General features: G+C 42.5%; 1 pseudogene; it reads left to right on the forward strand.

Moving 5' to 3' along the window:
* The first annotated feature begins 776 nt into the window (after window positions 1–776).
* LOC136321460 (U2 spliceosomal RNA) lies at window positions 777–902 on the forward strand (annotated as a pseudogene).
* Window positions 903–8,882: the final 7,980 nt, after the last annotated feature.

Genomic DNA, 8,882 nt, shown 5'->3' on the forward strand with positions numbered 1-8,882 from the left:
GGCCATCTTTATACTCTTCTCTGTTTACTATCCACTTTCTCTTTTTTTATCTTATTTTTATTAATTTTAATGCAGTGACATTGATAAATCAGGGTACATATGTTCTGAGAAAACATCTCCAGATTATTTTGACATTTGATTATGCTGCATACCCCTCACCCAAAGTCAAATTGTCTTCTGTCACCTTCTATCTGGTTTTCTTTGTGCCCCTCCCCTCCCTCTCCTTCCTTGTTCCCTCCCCACCCCCCCCACCCTACCCCCTGTTACCATCACATTCTTGTCCATGTCTCTGAGTCTCATTTTGATGTCCCATCTATGTATGGGTTCATATAGTTCTTAGTTTTTTTCTGATTTACTTATTTCACTCCGTATAATGTTATTAGAGTTTTGGTGCTCAATCCTCCACTTTTCCTTTTCAAAGTTGCCAGTCAAGGGCAGTACAGTTGTCGCCCTCATCTGCCGTTTTGTTTTCCTCCACTTCTGCTACCCACCACCAACTGTGTCTGAAAATATCCACGCCATTCGCCTCATCTCATCACCCAAGCGCTGTATCATTAATTTTTATCATAAATGATTTGAAATAGGTTACATACATCATGCCCCTTTATTTTCTGAAATCTACATGTATATATCCTAAGGAAAAGGATATTCTCTTATATAAGCATAGTACAGATATCAAATTTAGGAAATTTAACTTTGAGATAATAGTTTAATCTGCAGTGTATACTTCAACTTTTTCCACTCCCCAATAATGTCCCCTTTAAACTATATTTTCCATCATTTCTTGGCCTTTTGGCTAAGATCAAGTGTAGTGTCTGTTCTTATCAGTGTAAACTATATATATTTTCTCCTTCAATAGAGGATTCAGCATAAGATCCTGCATTTAATTGCTATGATCCCTTAGTCTCCTTTAATGAGACAGTTCTTGAGCATTTTTTGTTGTTGGAATGGACCAAGTATTGTACAGAATGTCTGTTAGTTTGGATTTCTCTGAACATGTCATCTGATCTGATACAGGTTTGCATTCTCAGCCAGAATGCTACAGGGGGCTGTCAGACCAGGATGTGCCTGATGTCCACTCTCCTTTTCATTGCTGACTTTAAACCTGATGGCCTGCTCAAGGTGTCCTCTGCTTTCTGCACTGTGGAGTGTCTGTTTTCTCTCATAAAACTAACAGGCAGTCATTGAGACCTTCCGAGGTCGCACAAACACCCTTCTCAACATTTAGCAACCGTTGATGGTTCTTACCTGTACCAGTGACTGCTGTGACGATTGTCAGATACTGACCTTCAAATTCCCCTATTCCCTTCGCATTTATCGGTTGGAATTTCACTGGGAGGAAGAACCCTCTTTCCTCCCATTTATTGTCAGTATTGACTTGTGAATTTCTATTTTATTCAGTGGGTTATGATGTATTATTTAGCCTCATTTCATTTCATGCTCAAATTATGATAGATTTGGCTGGTTGGGGCCCCTTCAACATGGTTCTGGTTCTTTTTGCTATACTCTCATCCTTTTTTTGGACACTACTTTCCCCCACTTAATAAGACATTTCCAGTGCATGTTACTGTTTTCCTGATAGCGCCGCAGCCCCCGGCTCCCCCCCCCCCCCCCTGCTCTGCTCCTTTAGGTAAGGGACGGTAGTTAGCAAACAGGACGGCACTACCATGTTGCCCCTTCCTGCTGGGGTCAGCGGCTTCAAGCTCTTTTCTCTTGTAGCCTGAATGACAGAATGTCGTGTCAGGATTTCAAATATTTATTTATCAGTCTGATGAGAGAAAAGTGGCGTATCAGTAGAGTTTTAGTTTGCATTTCTCTTGTCCTAGTGAACTCAAACTGCTTCGTCCCTAAAAGAACAACCATGGGGTGATGCTCTTCTTAGATTTGTAGAGTCCCAGGGCGGTGGCCTTTGAGAACAGAAAGGAACATGCAAACTGTCTTTTAAAGAGTTTGGACCTGCCCTGGCCGGTTGGCTCAGCGGTAGAGCGTCGGCCTAGCGTGCGGAGGACCCGGGTTCGATTCCCGGCCAGGGCACATAGGAGAAGCGCCCATTTGCTTCTCCACCCCTCCGCCGCGCCTTCCTCTCTGTCTCTCTCTTCCCCTCCCGCAGCCAAGGCTCCATTGGAGCAAAGATGGCCCCGGCGCTGGGGATGGCTCTGTGGCCTCTGCCCCAGGCGCTAGAGTGGCTCTGGTCGCAACATGGCGACACCCAGGAGGGTCGCAACATGGCGACGCCCAGGATGGGCAGAGCATCGCCCCCTGGTGGGCAGAGCATCGCCCCTGGTGGGCGTGCCGGGTGGATCCCGGTCGGGCGCATGCGGGAGTCTGTCTGACTGTCTCTCCCTGTTTCCAGCTTCAGAAAAAAAAAAAAAAAAAGAGTTTGGACCTGGAGAGACATAGGGTCAGTAGGAGAGCAATCCTGTAGGAGGAAGCTGAGAAACAGAGGGGTTAAGTAATACGTCCGAGGTCATACCACATACTAGTGACAGAGTTATGGTTTAACACAAACGCCCTCCCATCTTCCCAGTCCCTTGGCAGTGATTTATTGGACATATATATTTTTGAACAACTGCTTCTTTTAAGCTGCTGTACGTTTGTGTGTACATTAAAATTTGACCTTGTTATATAACTTCTGGCACAGAAAGTTATTGGTAGCCTGCCTACGCTCCACTTACATTCCTCCTGAGGTTTTTACCTACAGAATGAAAAAAACTGTTGGATGGGTTTGGAGAGACAATTCTTCATATAAATAGTGCTAAAACTCCTTTTTTATGTGGACCTGTGCAGCTAAAATCTAAACAACAAAGACATTTGATTTACTGCAGGCATTAGGTTGGAGTGTTAAGTGGTTGTTTTAATTTTAGAGTTTTTATAAAAGAGCAGCTCTCACCATATAGTTGATTACAATTTAAAAACAGAGATGTATGATTTATTATAAACAGTGTTTTTGAGAACTAAACTTTTTTTTTTTTGAAGAACTAAAAATATGTATTTCAAAAAACTTGAACTCTCAACGATGTAGGGACCTGACTCTTTTCTTTTCCTCCTTTGGAGATAGTATGTGGTGGTCAGGTTTACATGGTCAGTGTGTCTTCCTTGGTGGTGTCAAAAAATAAGAAAGAGGACTAGGAATCTTCTGGGTTCTGTGTCTGGCCAGGCTGAAGACAGGGTTTCAGGCAAACTGGATAAGCGACTTCAGCATAGGCTTGGTCTGGCTGCTCTGATGTTCGGTTACTTTGTCTCTTGTAACTACCCATCCCGTCTCCCAGTCCCATCATCTACTCCAGCCTTAGCCAACAAGAGCATAACTGATCAGAGTACCAGCAGAAGTAAAAGGTGGCCATTCTGTCACCGTGAAGTTCTGAGATCTGGGAATGCCAATGTCCAGTTATAAAAAGTGTACGCCTCCCTTTTCCAATCAAGAACCCCATGAAATATTTGCTTTTGAAATACATAGTGTGTTGAGCAGTCCCGATGCAAAGTATTTAAAATGTTTTTGCGTCACATTTTTCCTGAAAGATGAAAGAGGGAGATATTTTTCTTGCGAAGCTGTGTTGAAAGTTGAGTGTGAGGGTCTGTGTTATTTAGAGGCTTTGCCAAGCGAAAAAGAAAAGTAATTCTGATAAAGGTCTACATGTTGGACAGAGCCCAACACAATGGCTTTTATATACTGTGTCCAGTTTTTATGGTCTTTTCCCATCTAGGCTCCCCTGTCCTTCATTGCATCTTGAAAAGAGATTGCATTATTATCTCTAAAGTGAACACACACACCCAGGTAAGGCAAACAGCACCAGAGGAAGACCCAGAGAGACCTAAAGTACTGTAAAAAATACGCCCTTCGTCTCTCCCACCCTTAGTATACTATTCAAAGTAAACCAATGCTAAGCCATCTGAACCTTAGAGGTATGCTTGAATTAAGATGGCTTCCTTTTAGATTTTTCTGATAAATTCATCAAAACTCAACTTTTCCCTTTCTTAACCATTTTCCTCTCTTTATTTTCTCTATCCTTGCCTTGAGCCTGCCCTACTTGTGCATTTCATTGGTCTGTTGGGTAATGCATCACTGGGTATATTGACAAGCCTTCTACACCATTCCTAAGAATAAACAGGGAGTGACTTCAGATGAAGAGAGATTGCTTTCCAGGTTTTGTTGAACCAGAATTAATAAAAAAACTTATTTGGGTCAACAGTGCTTGAATAAACAGAATGATAAAAATCTTTACATGCTTCTGTGTCCTGGGCACTATTCTATGTGTTCTACATGTATTATTCACTTAATTATTACATAAATCCACAAAGGTTTTATTTTTATCCCCATATTATAGAAATACAAACAGGGATAGAGAAATTAAGAAACTTATTCAAGGTCATAAGGTTATTTGCTATTATACTTTTAACCTGTGGCTTCAGGTTATTTGCTATTATACTTTTCTACTCAAAAAGAATAGTGACAAATGCTTTCATAGCGTGAGACACTACTGTAAGAACTTTATGTATATTAGCACTTTTAGTCTTCACAACAACTCTACGGAGTATGCTCATGTTCTATGTATCCCTCAGGAGACTCTCTGTCCTTCCAGACTCTGCTCTGTTCCTTGAGAGGCTGACCTTTGGGACTGAATGTTTTGCCAGAAGGTCTCTGGTTGTGTTTGGACAATGAGAGTTTCCAGCATGAGATCAGAAGGTAGAAGCAAAGTGAGTTCATGGTACTTATCATGCCAGTCCCTTCTGTTCAATGACTGAGGGTTGGCTACCTCTTTTTCTCAAAGACCACAGCTCCATTTATTTGGTTTTCTCTGACAGTCACTCTCTCTGAGTCCTGGTAACAACTTCTTCCTATTATCCATTAAACTGAGGAGTACTGTTGTTAGCTCAGGGATGCTCTGATGCCCTGCCCACAAATTATTATAAATTGTCCTTCATTAAACTTCCCTCAAACACTGAGAATGCCATTGTTTTCCTGTTAAAACTCATACTGAACAAGGTATATTCTGTATTATCAGCATCCATACTTGACTTATAAGGTACAGGGAAGTTAAATAAAGCACCCAAGGTAATGGTTAGAATTGGGATTAAAATCTCGGCTGTCTGGCTAGTTCATGCTCTTCTGCCTCTTAGGTTAAGCATGTGTTGGGCTTTCTGCAAAAAGCTGGCAATGCAGGTTATTACATATCAGCGGATAACTAGTGGGTAGTTTACTGTAGCTAATGATAATGATGTAAATATTTACAGCATAAAAGTTCTGTGGGGTAAATGTAGTGAGTTCCTTCACACATTTATCAGTTACTAAAGTTGTTCTTTGTGTCAAGCATCTTGCTAGATTTTGGGGATAAATCATCTCCAACATAAGATTGTGGCAAGGACTCCAGTATTTGTTTTCCAATATTTTGGATTTGATTACTGTAAAGAGAGAAATAGCAGAAAAGCCTAGGCGATTGATATAGTTGTGCCATTATTGTCCAATACCCATAACTTTTAAAAACTTTCACTTGAATCAATCATGTTAATCAGTGATTTGTAAAGTGTTTTCTTTATCTGGGCAGGTGAGGCTCTTCTGTTTGGTACAATATAATCAAGGTAGAGAGTCTTATAAAATCAAATGACACTTTTTTTTAAAAATGTTAGCACTACAAATAAAATCCCAATGAACAGATATATGAATTATTTCTACCTGCTCATTAAAATATTCCTTTTGGAGGATCATTTCACTATTAGCTTTTAGAGAAAAGAACCCCAGACTGCAATATTAGTCCTGAGTCCTGAGGCTTTGCCTCTGACTGGTTGTGAGATCCAGTTCACATTGGCTAATTGTTCTGGACTGCACTTTTCTCATCTGTAAAATAAGGAAGCTGGACTAGGCGGTCTTTTATCACTAAGATTCTATGACTCTTTGACTCACCTCTACTCTTTTCATCCCTCACAAATATTAGGAGACACAAAGAAATGAAGGAATGTATCTAAAGGTATAAAATTGCATTTAGTGCAGAGTAGGAGTGATATATAAGTCTCTTGATATCTGTTCTCTGGTTATAAGCCCCACGAAGAAATGTGTACTAGTTAGGGTGACAGTAACTGTCAAACAGACACAAAATGTACAGTCACTGGCAAATCATAGAAATTTACTTAAGGTGGCTCTCCTTTACTCAGGGACTCAGACCGACCGAGGGTCTGACATTTTCAACCCAAGTCTCTCAACATCTTTGTGGTTATCTCCTTCCCTGGGAGGCAGAGGCAAAAAGAACAAGGGACATATTTAATGTGTAGATAGGTCAGGCCTTAAAGTGATGCCTATCACTTCCACTCATTTTCTGTTTCGCTCAACCTCAGTATATTTCTCCACCTAAATGCAAGGAATGCTATCAAATACAGTACAGCTGTGTGCCCAGGGGAAAGAGAAGCACATGGACTTTAGCAACCCATGAGTAATTGTTGCCTTACAACAGAAGTGACTTAGGCAAGAACGATTGTCTTCATCTGCAGGGAAATTGCCTTATTCAGCTCTGTGATTTCTGTCTGCAGCACGCGCATCTGAAAGCTCCTTCTATCAGTTACTCCAATGGAGATAGAAAAGAGACCACCGGGACCTGGAGCCGGAATGAGAGGAAGTCTTTCTTCCGGAACTTCTTCCTGAGGGAATCAGTAGAGGAAGATCAACAAAAGAAAAACCCAACATGAAACAAAGAAGCAACAAATAAATGTTGAAAAAAAACCACACAAAAACCCAGAGGGGAAATATGAGAATGGCTGGGGCACTCATCACGGCGCCCTGACGTGCCATCCATCCTTCTAAGAGAATTCAGTCAGGAGTCACGGGATCCAGACCACAGTGGGGCATGCTGCCTTGGAGAGTGTCCCTGGCAAAGGAAACCAGCAAATGATGGCTTGTGTGGTTTTCTTCTTGTTTCTCGCTAACAAACAGATGGAGCCACAAGTGTATCAGTGGAGCCTCTTGTGGCTCAGCCTTCCCCTCTCCCAGGGTCTGTTCCAGGCTCTTCCCGGCAGCCACAAACTCCTGTGAGTGCCTCGAGAGAGCATATTTTCCATCCAAAATCATGATTCACGAGCCCCTTTTGTTGTAAACTAACCTGCAGAGCGGGAGAAGGGAAGGGAAGAAGGAGCAGCAGGCAGGCAAAAGATGTGTTTGGGTTTCTCACTTTGAGATGTGGGTACTGAGAAATCGCAAGAACTTGGCTGATATTTGACTTATCATCATAGCGTCTTTGAAAATATAAGCCAGAACACAACAGATCAAAATAGGAAGAAGGTGACCGCCCTGGGTGCCTCTCGCTGGTAACTGAAACAGATGAAGGGAACTTGGGAATGCAGTGTAATTTTGTTGCAACTGGCTATAAATATCCATTTTTGTAGTGCATATCTAATCATGTCTTTTGGGGAAGCAAGAATCACATTCCCGTAAAAGCTGGCTTGGAGATTGTTAAGCCCATAGCATGGTATTCGTCCAATTCCTCCCGTATTTGGTAAGACTTGTCAGTTTATTTATTCATTCAGAAATATGCGAAGAAGGATGATCCAAGTCACAGGAGAGAAAGAGCACTTCGATCCTAAAGGGGAGGCCTGGGCTGAGTATTGGCCTGCCATGAGCTTATGTGACATTAAGCCACTTCTTTAACTTCTTTAGACCACGGTTTCCTCTTTAGTAAAATACGTTGTTGTGGCTGACTGTCTTCAAGGATTCATTCAGTACTGATAGTCTGCAACTGTTGGTCATTGCTTTTCTTATCCCAGAAAGACTTTCAGGTAGCTGATTCTAGAAACATGTATCTTTAGTTCTGTATGCCCAGATACCAGTAGCACTTTAAAAATGTATTCTTGGCCCTGGCCGGTTGGCTCAGGTAGAGCGTCGGCCTGGCGTGCAGGGGTCCCGGGTTCGATTTCCGGCCGGGGCACACAGGAGAAGCGTCCATCTGCTTCTCCACCCCTCCTCCCTCTCCTTCCTCTCTGTCTCTCTCTTCCCCTACCGCAGCTGAGGCTCCATTGGAGCAAAGATGGCCTGGGCGCTGGGGATGGCTCCTTGGCCTCTGTCCCAGGCGCTAGAGTGGCTCTGGTCGCAACAGAGCGACGCCCCGAGGGGCAGAGCATCGCCCCCTGGTGGGCATGCCGGGTGGATCCCGGTTGGGCGCATGAGGGAGTCTGTCTGACTGCCTCCCCGTTTCCAGCTTCGGAAAAATGAAAAAAAAAAAAAAAAAGTCTTGCTTCAGTATTCAACCAATTTTTGTAGAGTTAGCTGGCTAAAATAAAGTCATTCAAAAGATTATTGATGTCTATCTACTATGGGAATCTAGAAATGATTAAGGTTTGGTTCTTGCTTACAAAAAGGTTATAGAACAGTAGGCAATCTAAGACATTATGAGGAAGTGTTGAGTGCTATTAACTCCCCAGTAGTCACACGGTAGGAGTTCACAGAGGGAAATTTCTGCCTCCGCTCTCCTTTCCTTCCAGGGCAGATTACCTTTTTGGAGTTCCCTGTGAGAGGCTGGGTGGTGAGGGGGAAGGCAGAGATCCTCTTAAGAATAAGGCTCCGGCCAGGCAACATGGGCATGAAGCAGTGACTCAGGAGGACATGTTTCAGCATCACAAAAGGTACATCTAAACCCTGGTTTCTTTATTTTATTTATTTATTTTCTATTTATTTTTTTAAAGGGAGAGAGAGGGAACAAGAAGCATTCATATGTGCCTTGACTAGGTAAGCCCGGAATTTTGAACCAGTAACCTCAGCGTTCCAGGTTGACGCTCTGTCCACTGCACCACCACAGGTCAGTCTAAGCCCTGGTTTCTTGATTTCATAAATCATTCTTAAAGAGTAAGTGTCCAGTAACCACAGAATTTCAGGCTTATTTCTCACTAGGAAACAACTCTGCTCT

Source organism: Saccopteryx bilineata, chromosome 1 (assembly GCF_036850765.1).
Source record: "Saccopteryx bilineata isolate mSacBil1 chromosome 1, mSacBil1_pri_phased_curated, whole genome shotgun sequence".
Lineage (NCBI taxonomy): Eukaryota > Metazoa > Chordata > Mammalia > Chiroptera > Emballonuridae > Saccopteryx > Saccopteryx bilineata.